The sequence below is a fragment of the Cebus imitator genome, unplaced genomic scaffold, assembly GCF_001604975.1.
Source record: "Cebus imitator isolate Cc_AM_T3 unplaced genomic scaffold, Cebus_imitator-1.0 Scaffold19, whole genome shotgun sequence".
Taxonomy (NCBI): Eukaryota; Metazoa; Chordata; class Mammalia; order Primates; family Cebidae; genus Cebus; species Cebus imitator.
The window spans coordinates 5,187,834-5,206,623 of NW_016107334.1; positions in this window are offsets into that span (position 1 = coordinate 5,187,834).

Below are 18,790 nucleotides of genomic sequence, written 5' to 3' on the forward strand. Positions count from 1 at the left end.
AAAAAAAAAAAAAAAAAAAAAAAAAAAAAAAAAAAAAAAAAAAAAAAAAAAAAAAAAAAAAAAAAAAAAAGGAATAATAGCATTCAGCTTGTCTGTGAAATACATTACTGCACATCAGACATTATGGTGATAATTAGAAACTCAGTTATTTTTAAATGTCTTATTGATGGGTACCATTGACTGAATGTGTTCTTTCTGCTGGGCAGTGCTTTAAGCCAAGCTTTACCTTAATTGTTTTCAGTTGTCACAATTTTCCCAGATAAATGTTTTAATCTCTTTATTCAAATGAAGAAGTAGTAGTGGTTCAGATGGACGATTTTACTTGATTGAAGACACACAGCTAAATACGGACCCTAAACGTAAAATTTATGTCTGCCTCAAACTCCTGTTTTTACTATGTAGTCATAGCCTCTCAGTTTGAGAAGACAGTCTTTATTCCTTTAACAACCTGGGAGGGAAATTATTAGCAGTCCCATTTTATAGCTAAGAAAACTGAGGCTCTGAGGATTAAGTAACTTGCTTGGGTCAAAATCTGTAAGTGGCACTATCAGGATTTGAAAAGCCATCTGGCCCGAATTTTGGGGCTCTTCCTTCCTCCAATGTTTTACTAGTTAATAAAAATAATTCAGAAAGACAGTAATTGCCTTGCAGTCACGTCCCACAGTCATAAGTCCTCAGGTAGGGCTCCATACATGTAATGAACAAATTTGCGGATTCACCTCCTACATCTGATGGTGAACTAAAGTTGTCACTACATTTTTTTTCCTGCCTTTCCTTCCTGTTTTCTCTGTGATTTGTGATACACCTAACTGGAAGACCTGTTAAAAGATAATTTTCAGAAAAAGGTAAAATCATGACTCTCATACAGATACAAATATGAAGACATATTAAAGAATGCATTTTACTGCTATAATATGAAGGAAAGAGGCAGATAAGTTCAAAGGAAAATTTTAAAAAATGTATATGGAATATACATAAATGTACAAAAGAATGTTGAGATGAATTGTAAATGGAGACAAAACTTCCACAAGGGAGGTTGGTGGTGTTAAATTAACTCTATCCTAAATGGGACAGAATTTATACTGCTATCAGTTACCTATAATTTACAGAGTTACCAAATAGCTCAAAAACGGTGAACAAACAGGGCTAGAACTGGGCAGCCAGACAGGTGTACTATAGATGATGAATATTTCTCCACTGAGACATTTGTATTTCAACAGGCCCTTAATGTAGCAGAGAAGCTCATTTAGAGTATTTCATGCAGTCTATGATAGACAGATAGTTTGAAATAAACATAAAAGGACCAGTCCTATATATTAATAGATCCATGAATGAATGGGATGTTCTTTTCTATGCTATTTCCCTATTCTGTATAAATGATCAGCAACGAACATCCACGTAGAGCTGGCAAACACAGAGAAGCAGCCAACATAGAATCGGCTTGAAATGCAGCTCTACTGAAGGAAAAAAAAAAATCCTGGCTCCGACCTGGGGCATGGGTGGGGGTTAAAGGATTAGAATCCCTTGGTCCTGGTCTTCCATCCATAAAGGGTCTCAAATTTACACTGAAAACCTCAGTGACCTCCAAATGAGGTTGCTCTGTGTCAGCTATACACTGAATGGATTAAAGAAAGAACACATCACCCAACTTTCAATGTCTCATTTCCAACCACGGAATTTTTTTAAAGCTAGTTTTTTTTAAAAAAATACCGCAATTATCTCGTAAATAGCAGCATTATATTTATGTGTGTCCCTTGTGTCTATATATTAAACACATTCAGCTGTAGAACATAACACTTCTCGCTTCCACATCACTTTTCTTTTTTGTAACTTATTAACCAGGAGGCTCATAAATGCAAGTGGCCTTGACTCTCCCAGATCTGAGCGGTCCTGCCCTGGCCGGAAGCCAAAGGCATTTTCCCCAGCAAATAGCTGGCCCTGCGAGGTGCTGAACAAAGCGCCTTTAAAACTCCTTTGCAGTGAGCCGCCCGGGACACCCGAGGGGCGGCCCCTCCGCCCTTCCGCATTTGGAGGGTGGGGGTCCCCACGGCCAGCGTCCCCTGAGGGCGGTGGCTTCCAGGTGCGGGTGCGGCTGCGCGCCCCGCCGGGCCCGGGGAACTTTCACTGGGCGTCCGCCGCGCGCAGACAATAGGCCGGGGAAGCGCCTTATCGCAGCGCGCAGGCCTTTCCCCGAGCGCGGCGGGCGGCGGCGGCGCTTCCGCGAGCCCAGGGCCGCCAGTCAGTCCCCCGTCCCCCGGTCGCCCGCCGCCCCCCGGCCCGGACCTGCCACCGCCGCCCGCCGCTTCCTCCGCGCTTCCTCCCCGCGACCCCGCGGCCTCCCGGCGAGGCGCGGCCAGCGGAAAAGCTTGGTGGGGTGGCCGCGGCAGCGACACGCGCGGCTGGCCCCGGGAAAACAAAGGGGGGATGTGTGCGGCCGAGAGCCCGGAAACGGGGCGCCGGTGGGGGCCGGGGTGGCGCAGCTCTGCCTCCCCGAGCCTATTGTTTGCCGCGCGCACATGCACACGCGCTTAACAAGAAATTAACACATCCTGCCGCCGCTTATCTACCCATCGATGGCCAAACACACAGCGCAGCCACTCTGCACGGAGAGGCCTGTTCGTGCCCTGACCAGGCCGGAGCACAGGATCTCAAGCCCTTCGTAGAAATCACCTTTGTGTCCATACTGCCCTTGATATCATTTGTGATTCTCACGCTACCATAGCAGCTTTTTAAAAAATGTTTTCCTTTTTTTTTTTTTTTTTTTTTTTTTTTTTTTTTTTTTTTTTTTTTTTTTTTTTTTTTTTTTTTTTATTTTCTGTCTTTGAATTTCTTAGGAAGGGGCATTCTGAAGATCCCGTGCCTAACACATTTTTTTTTCTTCTTTATGATACTAATTCTTAAATGATCTGATTTTACACTGTGCCAGGCACTATTCTAAGAGCTTTAGCTGTATGAACTCTTAACGCTCTTTAACAACCCTGTGAGTTCCCTGGTATTTTTATCTTCATTTTCTAGATGAGGAAAGGAAGACATAAAAGAAACCACGCTGGTAGAGAGGTAGTAAATGAGGCAGCCCAGACCAGATCTCTGGCTTGCCCATATTCTTAAATGAGGTCTCCCGACTTATTTTTTCCACCTCTGTGTTGCCATGATTTGGATTTTAATTTTATTTAATTTTGATGACTGAAGTGCAGGACGTTTGTCTATCCCTTGCTGTTCCGGAACTGGTTATCTGGGGAAGCTTGTAACTGAGCAGGATTTCATAGATCAGAGGAGCAAATGACTTAATTACACTTAGGCTTTTCTGTATTAATGGCTGCATGATTTAGGATTTAGGCTGTCTCTGGGTTTTTGATGAAGGGCTGTGGAATTGAAGCGGAATTTGTCGTTTCTATGAAACAGATATGTCATGTCTATGGCAAGTGTTCCAGCAAAATAAGCACCAATAAATTTGAAACCGATTAATTAACCAACCTGGACAATAAGCCAGAATTTCCACAGTCTGGAAATTTTCATCCAAGTTGAGTGAATGTGGCCTAAACCACCCTTTAGTGTGTGCTGTTCTAGAGAAATGCCAACCTAATCTCCTACATCATTCAACTGCCCCCCCACCCCACCCCTGCCCCCTAGCTGGTGAGGTGACCCCAGTTAACTCATGCTGAATTCTCAGTAAGGTCCAAATGCTCTTTGGGGACAAAGGATGAATAAGACACTCTTCATACCAAAACAGTAACTCACTGGCTGGCCAGGAAAGACAATGACCAATAACTAAAATTTGAAATGATAAGTGGTATATAATATGGGAGAAGAACACAGATGAAAGATCAGTACTTTCACCTTGGGGTCATATTGCTACCGAGAAGTTCACATGTTGGGGAGGCGTGGTGGCTCATGCCTGTAATCCCAGCACTTTTGGAGGCTGTAGTGGGTGGATCAGTGAGGTCCAGAGTTCGAGACCAGCCTGACCAGCATGGTGAAACCCCATGTCTACTAAAAATAGAAAAATTAGGTGATACACACCTGTAATCCTAGCTGCTGGGGAGGCTGAGGAAAAGAATGGCTTGAACCTGGGAGGCAGAGGTTTCAGCTAGCCGAGATCACACCACTGCACTCCAGCCTAGGCGACAGAGTAAGACTCTGTCTCAAAAAAAAGGAAAGGTTCAAATGCTTCTAAACACACTTGCCTTTTATAAAGGAGCTAAGAAATCATTTATTCAACAAATGTTTATTGAACCCCATTTATGTGGCAGCTACTGTTTGTTTGCTTTTTTTTTTCTCCTGATACAGAGTCTTGATCAGTTGCCCAGGCTAAAGTGCAGTGGCATGATCTCAGCTTAGCTCACTGCAACCTCTACCTCTCAGGTTCAAGCAATTCTCCTGCCTCAGCCTCCTGAGTAGCTGGGATTACAGGCGCCTATCACCACACCTGGCTAATTTTTGTATTTTTAGTAGAGACAGGGTTTTACCATCTTGACCGGCTGGTCTTGAACTCCTGACCTTGTGATCCACTCACCTCAGCCTCCCAAAGTGCTGGGATTATAGGCGTGAACCACTGCACCTGGCCCTGTGTTTTAAAAACATCAAAAAGCAACCTACAGATCTTCATTTCATGAAGTTTTTAATCTAGTGAAAGAAGATAGAAATGAGTTATTGACACTAATATATAACTGTTGAAATTATTGATTTGTATCATAGGGGGGACATGATGCTTTCAGGTGTATTGCAGGAGGATTTAAATAGCAGAGCATTCTAGTCAGAGGAAACAGTAAGCACAAAGTTTGCTACTGTGGCTATAGGAGGTTGTTGTGCCTTTGGAGAGGATACAAGGAGGCCAATATGGCTGTCATTCCTGGGGTAATTTGGAGAGGGGTTAGAGTGTGGGAGAGGAGACTAAACAGGGGTCAAGGGCCATGCCAAGAACATGCTATAGGTTACATTAGACACTTGGGTTATCCTACAATAATTACACCATTTAAAAATTTAGCCAGGTGTTCATATGTCTGTGGGTATGTAATATCCCCCACCCCGTAAAGTATCTTTGTTTGCTATGTAAAGAACAAATTGGAGGGCACCTAACTGGTTAGGAATCTACTATACCAGTTCAGATCAGAGCTGCTGGCTAATTAGAGTGATGAAGATGGAGAGGGAAGGAAGAGGGCAGATTAGAATGAGAGGTATTCTGAAGGTCAGGTAGACAGAATACAATGAGAGACTGGAGAGCAAGAATGGCAAGGATGACCCCTCAATTTCTGGTTTATATTACACAACCAGATGGATGGCAAGGGCATTTCTGAGAGAGGGAAACATGCAGGATAATCGGGTGTAGGAGGGATGGTTACAAGGTAAGTTTCAGGCACGTGGAATTTAAGATGGCTTTAAGAGTCCAAGATGTCATTAAGTGGATCTTTAGGGTGGGTGGTGGGTAGGGATGGAATTATCCTAGATGCAGGACAGATGTCTCCTCTACTGTAGCAAGAGTAGAAGAGTACACTAGGTAGAGATACCGGTAGATTTGCATATTAGATAATGGGGAGAAGAGAAACTGGGTGGTCTGAGTAGAGAACATTTGAAAAAATTAATAGTGAATAATTATTGAGGTATATTGAGGACCCATTGATTACAGTGTGTCAATCTGCTTTTTTGTGTGTAGCTGTCAAAACAGCTCTTTGTTGACTTGGGAGTACATAAGTGCAGTGAAAAGGAGGCCAAGAGAGTTTGGGCATTGCGCATTGTATTAGTCCATCTTCATGCCACTGATAAAGACATACCTGAGACTGGGTAATTTATACAGGAAAAGGGCTTTAATGGACTTAGAGTTCCACATGGCTAAGGAGATCCCACAATTATGGCAGAAGACAAGGCAGAAGACAAGAGCAAGTCACGTCTCATGTGGATGGCAGCAGGCAAAGAGAGAGCTTGGAAAGGGATATTCAGTTTTTTAAAACCATCAGATCTTATGAGACTTACTGTCATGAGAACATCGTGGGAAAAACCCACCCCCTGATTCAACTACCTCCCACTGGGTCCTTCCCACAATGTGTGGGAATTCAAGATGCGATTTGGGTGGGGACACAGTCAAATCATATTACCCATGTTAAAGGGAAAGAGATACTGCAAAAGTATAAGGGATGGAGTCCAAGGAAGTAGGAAACAGTGTATGTGGTGAGTCATCTTTATTGATTTGCATATGTTGAACCAACCTCGCATCCTAGAAATAAAGCCTACTTGATTGTGGTGTATTCATTTTTGATGTGCTGCTAGAGTCAGTTTGCTCCTATTTTGTTGGGGATTTTATGCCTATGATAACTGGGGATATTGGCTTGATGTTTTCCTTTTTTCATTGTGTATGTGGTGTAAGGTAAGGGTCCAGTTTCATTTTGGTATTAGGCTGATACTGCCTTCATAGAATGAATTAGGGAAGAGACCCTCCTCCTCAATTTTTTGGAATAATGATAATAAGTTTGGTACCAATTCTTCTTTCTATGTGTGGTAGAATTCGGCTGTGAATTCATCTAATCCAGGGAAATTTTTTAGCTGGTAGATTTTGTATTACCGATTCAATTTCAGAAATTAATGTTAGTCTATCCAGGGTTTAAATTTTTTTCTAATTCAAACTTGAGAGACTGTGTGTTTCCAGGATTTTACCCACTTCCTCTAGACTTGCTAATTTGTGTGTATGGAATTATTCATAGTATTATTTGAAAATCTTTTTTATTTCCATGGGATCAGTTGTACTATCATCTTTGTCACTTCTGATTGTCCTTACGTGCATCTTTTCTTTCTTTTTCCTCTGTTAATCTAGTTAGCAGTCTATCAATCTTGTTAGGTTTTTTTTTCCCCAAAGGTTTCATTGATCTTTTATATGGATTTTTGCATCTCAATTTTGTTTACTTCTTTGCTAACTTTAGTTATTTCTTTTATTCTGCTAGCTTTGAAGTTGTTTGTTCTCCTTTTTTAGTTATTTTATGTACAATTTTAGATTGTTAATTTGAGATCTTTCTAACTTCTTGATGAAGATGTTTAGGGCTATAAAATTTTCTCTTAATGCATTAGCTACATTTGAGATTGTGGTAAAATGTGTCCTTATTTTCATTAATTTCAAAGAAGTTTTGATTTCTGCCTTAATTTCAAGGTCCGCCAGGAGTTATTTAGGAACAAGCTATTTAATTTCCATGTATTTGTGCAGAGAGATCTTCTTGACATTGATTTATATTTTTATTGCACTGTGGTCTGAGAGTGTGCTTGGTATGATTTTAAGGTTTCTAAATTTATTGAGACTTGCTCTCTGAGCAGTGGGCAATCTTAGAATATGTTCTGTGTGCAGATAGGAGGAATGTATATTCTGTAGTTGTTGGGTGGAGTGTTCTATAGGTATCTGTTTGGTCCAGTTGTTCAAATGTTGAAATTAAATCCAGTTACTTTGTTAGTGTTTCACCTTAATAATCTGTTTAACACTGTCACTAGGCTGTGAACCACTATTATTGTGTGGTTGTCTAAGTTTCTCTGTAGGCCAGATAGAACTTGTTTTATGAAACTGGGTGCCCCATTGTTGGGTTTGCATATATTTAAAATAGTAAAGTCTTCCTGTTACATTGTTCCCTTTATCATTATGCAATGACCTTCATCATCCTACTTAATTTGTATTGATTTAAACTCTATTTAAAATTATATAAGAATCACAACTCCTGCTCTTTTTTGTTTTCCATTTGCATGGTAGGTCGTTTTCCATCCCTTTACTTTGTGTTTATAGATGTCAGTACATGTGAGACAGTCTCCCGAAGATAGCAGATGGTTGAGTGTCTTTTTATCCAGTTTGTCACTTTGTCTTCTAAGTGAGGGTGTTTAGCCCATTTACATTCAGGGCCAGTACTGATATGTGAGATTTTCATCCTTTTATTGTGTTTTTAGCTGGTTATTATGAGACTTGATTGTGTAGTTGAGTTACAGTGCATGTAGGCTACGAGCTTAAGTGTTTGTGTGTGTGTGTGTGTTAGTCAGTGTTGTTTTTTAATTACATGTTTAGTACTATTTTAAGGACTTCTTGTAAGCCTGGTCTAGTTGAAATAAATTTTTTTGGTGTTTGCTTCTCTGAGAATGATTTTATTTCTCTTTCACTTAGGAAGCTTAGTTTGGTGGGATATGAATTTCTTGGCTTTTATTTTTTTTATAATGATTCTGAAAATAGGCCCCCAATCTAGTCCAGCTTGCAAGGTTTCTGCTGAGAGGTCTGCTGCTAGCCTAATGGGTTTCCTTCTGTATGCAACTTGACCCTTCTCTCTAGCTACCTTCAAGATTTTTTCTTTCACCTTTACCTTGGTAAATCTGCTGACTATGTACCTTGGGGATGGTTGTCTTGTATTATATTGGGCAGAGTTCTCTGTGTTTCTTGGATTTGCATGTAAACTTCACTTTTGTGGACTGTACCCAGAAATATATTTTCCAAGTTGCTTATTCTCTCTCCTTCTCTCAGGAATACCAATGAGTTGTAATATTTTTATATAATCTCATAATCTTTATATAATCTCATATTTCTCCAAGGTTTTGCTCATTCAATTTTTTTTTGTTTTTATCTTACTGAGTTGATTCAAAGAACTTGTCTTCGAGCTCTGAGATTCTTTCCTCAATTTGATCTGTTCTGTGTTAATATTTCAGAAACTAAAGTATAGTATATTATGAAATTGTATTACAAAATTCTTGTAGTGAGTTTTTTTTTAGCTCTGGAAGTTCAGTGTGGTTCTTTCTAAAATGACTATTTCGTCTTTCAGCTGTTGGATCATTTTACTGGATTTCTTAAATTTCTTAAATTGGGTTTCAACTTTTTCCTGAATCTTGATGAGCTTTCTTGACGTTCAGATTCTGATTTCGATGTCTGTCATTTCAATTATTTCAGGCTGGTTAAGAGGTATTGATGGGGAGCTGGTGAACTCTCATGAAGGTAGTAGGACACTCTGGCTTCTTCAATTGCCAGAGTTATTGCTGATTCTTTCTCATCTTGGAGTGTTGGTGCTCCTTTAACAGTGGTATAAATTCAGTATAGTCAGTTGGCTTCATTTCTTCATTCTTTCACAGGACCAGAACTCTGTATATGATCTTTATTTGTGGGTGAATTATTGTGCTTAGTTTCACAGGTGTATATATTAGCAGCGTGATTTTTGTTATTTTAGTTTGGGCTGTGAGCCAGTAGATGGCAGTTAAGAGTCACGACCAGTAGCTAGGCTAATACACAACTGCATGGCTCTTTCGTACTTCCTTATGTTTATAGGTGTGTTCTGTGGTGGGGTGGAGAGACAGATGGCCCCTGCCAGGCCTGCTCCTGGGCCTTGAGGACAACTTCTCTGGTCACTGGTGCCCCATCTGTATTTCTTTTGTTAGATGTCTGGGGCTGCAGGGTTCCCTAGGGTCAAGGCTGTGGTAGGGAGCCCAGCCACACCCTTTGTGGACCAGCCCTGTGGAGGGAGGCATGCCCCACTCACACCCTGGCCCTGGAACCTGCACATCTCACCTCGTCAGTGCTCTGAGAGGCTCCACCTCTGCTCAAGTGCTGGCCACAGATTTTGGCTCAGTCCTCCTGGGTTATGTATCACAACACTGTGGGCTCCGGGATGCCCTGTGACTTGGGATCAGGCCCCAGTTGCACTGGGGAAACCAATGTGTTCCCACGTTACCCAGAAAGTACTCTGGTGAAGCTATGCATTCAGACTGAGCTATGAGGCTGCTCTATGCACCTGCTCCTGCAGGGTGACTAGGCATTGGCACATGGAACATTTACAAAAATAGACCACACTTTTAGCCATAAAACATACATTGACAAATATCAAAGAACAGTATATACTTGAGGTAACCAAGGCTTTTGGTTGTGCGTCTGTAGGTTCAGTGAATACAAAATGAAACCAAGCACACAGAACATCAACAGCCAAACAAATGAATCACATACATTTTGGCTGTTTTTTTTTTTTTTTTTTTTGAGACGGAGTTTCGCTCTTGTTACCCAGGCTGGAGTGCAATGGCGTGATCTCGGCTCACCGCAACCTCCGCCTCCCGGGTTCAGGCAATTCTCCTGCCCCAGCCTCCTGAGTCGCTGGGATTACAGGCACACGCCACCATGCCCAGCTAATTTTTTGTATTTTTAGTAGAGACGGAGTTTCACCATGTTGACCAGGATGGTCTCGATCTCTTGACCTCGTGATCCACCCGCCTTGGCCTCCCACAGTGCTGGGATTACAGGCTTGAGCCACCGCGCCCGGCCTTGGCTGTGTTTTAAAAACTTTAGCTAATCTATATTAAAAGACTTAATAGTGATATTCTAGAATGTTTTGGCTAAATTGTTCCCCAGCATGTTTTTCATTCAACCCAAAGAATGCTTTGTATCTGAAAGTGACTAAGTGATGGTTTTAAAGCTGTACAGCTGGTGGGTAGATGAGCCCTAACTCCACCCCGTGTTCTTACATGGTATTTGTCAACCATACCTGAGGTATTTACTGTGCCAAATTCATTTTTCTAAACTTTACATAAATAATGCAGAGAAGAGCAATTTAGACAATGAGAGATCTTAAAATAATATCAAAAGAGGAATGCTTGATGAAATTAGTAGCTCATGGTCTGCAGAGAAGAGATTTTTAGGTGTGGAAAGAGGTCATAAGAAGAGTTCTCAGAGGTTGAAGAAACTTATCAAAATATTACGCTTGTCTCATACATTAGTGAGTGTCCTATTATTGAAAAAATTCAAGTAGAATGCATGATGAGTGCCAGAGACCTTAAGAAAAGTATAGGTAATACTTGATGACTATTGAAATCCTTTCAAATTCTTCACATTCTTGGATTTGAAGTGAAACTCTTATGGATGAGGTGGTCTGTCTTGTAAAATAGCCCTTTTTTTTTTTTTTTTTTACATGTTTTCAAGATGAGTCTTGGGAATCCAGCCTCAGACAGGAGATTGGCCCAGATGACTCCTAGTTTTCCTATCAATCTAGGACTTGGTGATGTCTATCTGGAATGTTATACACAGAAACATTTTCACTGGGTAATAAGTTAATGTTGATGACTGTGTTTTAACTCTAATGCTGTACAGGTCTTGTGAAACAATAAGAGAAACCTAGTAATTCTGTTTAATTCAGATTTAGTTAAAACAAAAACCTAGTGAGCTCAACTTAAGGGTATGAAAGTAGAAACTATGAACTTTTGTTTTTCCAATTCCACTTTGTTGTATTCAAAAAAAAAAAAAAAACCCACAAAAGTAGATGCAGAGTTCAAAGAAAAATATTGGTCAACAACATTTCCATCGATAGATGAGCCCCTGAGTCACAAGAACAATGATACACAGAAGTAATGAGAGGAGATTTCTATCCACTCAGTATATTTTCACCTTAGAAAAGAACTGTCCTAAACGAGGGGATGGAAGTATAACCCCCCATCCCATCAACACACATGTGCTCACCCATGTGCACATGTGCATGCACACACACACACACACAGGCATAGAAACAAACACGAAAGCATGCACACTTGGTGCAGATCGTGAGATTGTGAATGGATCATTTTACCTCTTGATTAGCATTTTTTTTCTACATATTTCCCAGCACAATTCAGTTGAGATGAAGAGATTTCTCCTTACGGAAGAAAATGTACGTAGTATGGAAAGGATAATTCACCTAACAATTCAGAAAGAAAGGAAGAAAACAGGCATTAATTGAGCAATTCCTTTATCCTTCAGCTAAGTCATTTAATTCTCATGTCAACCAAGGTCTCTCTTATCCCTGAACCTACAAGTTTTCCAACATGTTCGATTCTTATGTTCTAAGTGTCTAACGTGTTCTCTGCTTCTCCTGCCTTATTTTTCTCTGTGTGTCTTTCTTTACTTTGCTTTCTATGGATAATTACACAATCTCACCAATTCCACCTGTCTATATAACTGGAGAGCAGGGCTGTATTGCATCTAAAATTGGATTTTATTAGTTTATATACTGTTTCTGCCACTTAATAACTATTTAATCTAGAAACGTTGCCTAACTTTTCTCTCTGAGCTTCAGTTTCCTCATCGAATGAAGCCAATAATAGTATTACTTTTGAAGGATTATTGTGCATACATATATGTAAAGCACTTAGAACTATGCCTGCCATTTTATTTGCAATTCTTCATTATCTGTGTTGCTCTCTTCTCTCTTCTCCTCTGTCTTATTTCTTACTCCTTTATTTTCTCTCTTTTGGAACATATATTTTAATCTATCATATCAAGTTATTTAAAATATCTACCAAAAACATAAAAATGTGCTATGAATAGAAAAATTTGGCATAACACTGAATTCATTACTCCACAGTGTGGATGTACCCTATATGACAAATAAGATACAAGAATAAGAGATGAGCAGCCAGAGTGGGAAGGGGGTGTCTCATATGTGTTCAGAGAAAGGCAAGATATTGTAGGATTAGAAAAGTTGTTGAAATATAATTTTAATATAACTCTGAAGAATTGATAGACAAGAAGGGAATCACATTCCAAGCAAAAATCCCACTTACAAATTTCCATTTTATATAAAATTCAAAGGTTATGCTATCTATCCAATACTGTTTGTCCGTCCCTTCATTTTATGTATTCGACATAATTCTTTTAAGAACTAACCATTCAATGATGTCTGTCAGTTTTTGAAAATAAAATATGATGGGAGATTCAGGAAAAGATGGCCAACTAGATGCAGCCAGAATGTGCTACTCCCACTAAGGGAGATCTAATTGTCAAATAAACAAATTTGGGAAGGTCTTTTGACAAAACATTGAGAGTGGATAGAAGTGATGCTGAAGCCCAGGCTGAATTGGGAGAGAGCTGGGAATCCTGTGTGGGAACGCTGAACACTAGGGTTAATAGTTTCTGGCCCTTAACAGCTCCTGGACAGAGGTGAGTTAGAGAACTGAGGGACATTTCACTTGCTGCAGACTCTGGGATCCTAGCTAAAGGGGGCTTCTCTAATGGATGTGTGAGCTGGTATTAGGATGTCAAATTTTTTTTAGAATTAGCTTTTTCAGATTTACCTGCAGCAAATTTTTTTTGATGTGCATTTCCATGAGACTTTTAAAAATGTCTACAATTAATAACCACCAACAGAATCAGGATATTAAACAACCTATCACCATCCCCATTCCCTTGTGCCACTCTAGAATGAACAACCCATCCTCCACCCTGGTAATCACTGGCAACCACTGATGTATTATTTTCCTGTAATTTTGCCTTTTCTGGAATGTCAGATGAATGGAATCATGCAGTATGTAGCTTGTGTCCAGGTCTTGGCAACTTTGAGTAAAGTTGCTATAACCATTGTGTACAGGCTTTGTGTGAGCATAGTTTTTATTTCTTTATGGTAAATACCACAGAACAGTGCAAGGCTGCTAAGTAATATATGCTTAGCTGAATAAAAAACTCAAACAGTTTTCCAAAGTGACCGTATCATTCTTCATTCCCACAAGCACCTATGAAGAGTTATTCTGTGTAACTCCTTATTCTTTTAATATTCATGAGATGAATAGCAATGACCTCTTATATTCCTGATGTTGGTGATTTATGTCTTTACTCTTTTTGTTAGGTTAGTTGGGCCAGAGTTTGATAAATTTTGTTGATATTTTCAAATAAACTGGCTTTTAGATTTGTTTATTTTCTCCATTGTCTTTTTGTTTTCAGTTTTATTGATAACTTCTCTACTGCTTCTTATTTCCTTTTTTATGCTCTCTCTAGGTATAGTTTGCTCTTTATTCTTTAACTTCCTGAGGTGGAAGTTTACACTATTGATTTTAGATATTTCCTTTTTCTTCTTATGTGCATTTAGCACTTTACATTTCCCTCTCAGCATTTCTTCCACTGATCCCCACAGATTTTGAGGAGTTGTATTTTTATTTTCATGTATTTTACAAATATTTAAAAATTTCTCTTGAAACTTCTTATATGACTCACTGGTTATTTAGAATTTACATTAATATCAAAAGACATGGGAATTTTACAGCTGTCTTTCTGTTACTGATTTCTTGTTTGCATCTATTGTGGTCTGAGAATGTACTTGGTTTCTCAGACCACAAAAAGGAATTTTAAAATTTCTAGCATCAATTGTTGATTCTTTCTTAGAGTCGTCATCTAGTTTCTTACATTACCCATCTGGGCTTTTATGTTCCCTAATTTTTTCATTAGAGCCTTTAAAATATTATATAACTTAAATGTCCTCTGTAAAACTTATGATGAAATTTAATCGTCATTGTAATACTATTAAGCGATGGGACACGATCAGGCCTTGAGGGCTCCACTCTCATACATGGGTTTAATAACTTCTTTCTTAGCTCTTCTGACTCCTGCTATGTGAAAGTTCAACATTTCACTTCTTCAAAGGATGCCGCATGCATGGTACCATCTTAGAAGAAGAGAATGGGCTCACCAGACACTAAGCGTGCTAGCAGCTTGACCCTAGGCTTCCCAGCCTCCAGAACTGTGAGCCAATAAATTTCTGTTCATAAATTATACAATCCCAGATATTCTGTTATGGTAGCACAAAATGAACAGACAACTGTGTTAGGCCATACTTGCATTGCTATGAAGGAATGCCTGAGACTGGACAGTTTATTTTTTAAAAACAGGTTTAATTGGCTTACAGTTCTGCAGGCTGTAGAAGCATGGCTCCAGCATCTGCTTCTGGTAAGGGCCTCAGGAAGCTTACAATTATGGTGGAAGGTAAAGGAAGAGCAGGCAATGTCGCCTAGTAAGAGAGAGAGCTGGAGGTGGAGGGGGGTGGGGTGCCACACGCTTTTAAACAACCAGATCTTGCATGAACTACCAGAGCAAGGAGTCGCTCATCACCAAAAGATGGCACTAAGCCATCCAGGAGGGATCCACTTCCATGATACAAACACCTCCCACTGGGCTCTGCTTCCAACATTGGGTATTACATTTCATCATGGGATTTTGAGGGGACAAACATTCGCACTATATCAATAATGTATTAATAATGATTATTTTAAGTTCCTGGTCTGATAATACCAATATCTGAGTCATCCCTGAGCCCGATTCTGATAACAGCTTTATCTCCTAGAACTATGTTTTTTTTTCTTCCTTTTTGGCACACATTGTGATTTTTTGTTCCTGTTGAAATTTACTGGATAATGGAAACTAAGATCAACAGGCCTTTAGTGTGAGGATTTATTTTAATCTAGCTTGAAAGTAGATAGTGTTTAATGTTGTAGTTATAGGCACCAACTGCTTCTAGCTCCTCTTGTGTTTTATTGTAATCTCCTCTTGGTTTTGTGGCTTCCTTTCATATTGCTCCTGAGTCTGTGTCTTGTAGCACTTCCTGTTGTAATTTACTGTTGTTACTTCTAGAGGCTTGTTAATGGGGTGATAGAGTGTAGAGGAGGAAGCTAGTTCTCTAGTATTCTTATTAAGCCTTAGTCTTTTAATGGGTCTGTTTCTCAAAAGTATGGATATCAGCAGTGTTTTTGTCCCACCTATTGGGATAGACGTTCCCCTTGCCATTGCCTCTTAGTCTATCACCCAGCTATTCCATTCCCAGCCTATATCTTTGACCTGTCTCCTCTGTAAATTGTGGTTCTTACATACTTGATTTTCCTTAGGCATAACAGAAAGGCTGGTGTAGGATGGAGTGAAGCAGAGATCACCTCCCTCAGCTAAGATAAGGTCTCAGAACTGCCACCTAGAAAGTTCTTCCCCATGGAAACCAGACGTTTATTAGGTACAACAGTCTGGGAGGGTTAAACTATGGCTCCTCTACCTCTTTTCTTGCCAGGGTCACATGGGGAGCTTTCCCCTGTCACCACTATGAAAATTTGGTGGGGTTCCTGGAAGGAAAGCCCAGAAGTTTGTAGTCTTACCTATGACTGTGGCCCCCAGAAGTCTATCCTTCTCACATTAGTGTGCACTTAATCTCCAGGCATTCATCAAAATAATCATCTAGGTGTTCTACAAATTTATGTTCTGCCCGAGGTAAGTAAAACCTGAGTCCTATGTATCTCTGAATGGGACTGACACTCCAGATTTCATGGTGGTCGTCTGTCCTGCAACCTCATCTCTCGGATGGAGCCAAGAAACATCATCAGCTTCAGCTTTTTTCTACGTTTTACTTGTTATGAGAGCAGGAGTCACAGCTTTTAAGCTTTTAACATGTCAAAGCTAAAACTGGAAGTCTTCTTGTTGATTGATTTGTTAATATTAAACTAACCTTGCAGGTCTAGGATAACCACTGACCATGTATTGGAATAATACACTGAAAATGTATTATTCCTTTTATAAACTCTGTTATGTATTTATACACATAATATTGTCACCAGGATATAGTTGGCTCTTGATTTTTATTTTTTCTTTTATATATAGGGTCTTGCTCCATCACCCAGGCTAGCGCAATCATAGTTCACGGTAATGTCCAAGTGATCCCCCTGAGTTCAAGTGATTCCCTGCCTTAGCCTTCAGAACAGCTATGATTATAGGCACAGACTACGATGCCCAGGTCATTTTTAAAAACCTTTTGTAGAAGCTGGTTCTTTCTATGTTGCTAAGGCTGGTTTCAAACTCTTGACCTCAAGGGATCATCTCACCTAGACTTCCCAAGGCATTCAGATTACAGGTGTGAACCACTGCAGCTGGCTGCCCTTGATTTTTTATTCAGGTTAATGGAGACTCCAGTCTCTGTCTTTTAATTGGAGTGCTCACAGAATTTACATTAAATGTAGGTATCGATATGGTGGTTTAAAAGATACATTTTGCTATTGGTTTTCTATTTTTTCATCTGCTCTTTTTTCCCCTCTCTTGTCAGTTTTCTTCTTTTTAATTTAGAATTCTAGTTCATCTTAACTAATACCTTTTTGAATTACCTTTTATCTACAACTGTCTGTGTTACTCTTCAGCTGTTTTTTATGTTCAGCAATATGTGTCCTTAACTTGTCAGTTTATCTTCAAATAGTGTTGTTTCTTAAATAATACAATAATTAAAGTAGTATACTTTCATGTCTCCCATCCTTTTCTCTCTCCTACTTTTATCATATATTTTACTATATGTGTATATTCCTATAATTTTTTTAACTTTCAGAGCTGTGTATATTTAATATATACAATTTGAAGTACTTGAAGATAAGTACATACCTGTGAAATCATCATCACTATCAATGCCATAAACTTATCTATTATCTCAGAAAATTTTCTCCTGCCTTCCTTTTTTTCATTGTTGTGGTTAAAGCACTTAACATAAGACCTATTCCCTTAGCAATTTTTAAATAATACAATACACTATTTTATATTATAGCCTGTCTATTATTTATTAGATTTCCAAAACATTTATTTTCCATAACTAAACCTTTAATTCTTTGACAAATACCACCTCATTTCCATCTATACCAGCTCCTGGAAACTCCCATTCTATTCTCTGTTTGATGATTTTAAACTCTGCATTTACATGAAATCACAGTGTCTGTCTTTCTGTGTCTGGCTTATTTAGTTTAGCATGATGTCCTCCAAGTTCATCCATGCTGTTGCAAATGACAGGATTTCTGTCATTTTTAGGGGGACTAATATTCCTCTGTATGTATATGCCACATTTTTTTAAATCCATGTTTCTGTTGATGAAAATATAGATTGTTTCCATATCTTGGCTATCGTGATTAATGTTGTATATTAGGCTGTTCTTATGCTGCTAATAAAGATATACCTGAGACTGGGTAATTTATAGAGAAAAAGAGGGTTAATTGATTCACAGTTTCGTGTGGCTGGGGAAGCCTCCTAATCATGGTAGAAGGCAAAAGGCATGTCTTACATGGTGGCAGGCAAGAAAAAGGCATGTGCCAGGGAACTCCCCTTTATAAAACCATCAGATCTCCTGAGACTTATTCACTGTCAGAAGAGCAGCATGGGAAAGATCCACCCCCTTGATTCAGTTATATCCCACTGGGTCCTTTCCATGACATGTGAGAGTTGTGGAAACTACAGTTTGAGATTTGGCTGGGGACACAAACCGTATCATGATGCAATGCACATGGGAGTGCAGATGTCTTTTTCAGATCTAGATTTCAATCCCTTTGGATATATAATCACTAGTGGGATTGCTGAATCATATAGTGGCTCTATTTTTAATATTTTGAGGACACTCTATATTGTCTTCTACCACAATATATTATTAATTTTATAACCTCTAATGCAGTTGATTGCTTGCCCTTAGAAATAGTTTTAATTTTTTATATTTCCTTATTTCATCCAGTCAGCTTAAATACCATGAGGATATTGGATATAGCCCTCTTGAGTTCAAGAACAGAGGAACTGAGGGAGATAAGCCCCAAAGTGGACAACTCTATGCAGGGTTAAAAATGGCATATTAGTTAGTTTTCACACTGCTATAAAGAACTACCTCATACAAATTTCTGAAGAAAAAAAGGTTTAATTAACTCATAGCTCTGTAGGCTTAACAGGAAACATGTCTGGGAAGCCTCAGGAAACTTATAATCATGGCAGAAGGCTAGGGGAAGCAAGCATTGCTTACCATGGCAGAGTAGGAAAAAGAAAGACAGAGAGCAAGGGGGGAAGTGCCACACCCTTTAAAAAATTTTTTTGAGACAGAGCCTCACTCTGTCGCCTAGGCTGGAGTGGAGTGGCACAATGTCTGCTCACTGCAATCTCAGCCTCCTGGGTTCCAATGATTCTCCTGCCGCAGCCTCCTGAGTAGCTGAGACCATAGACATGCACCACCACACCTGGCTAATTTTTGTATTTTTTAGTAGAGATGGGGTTTCACCATATAGGCCAGGCTGGTCTCGAACCCCTGAC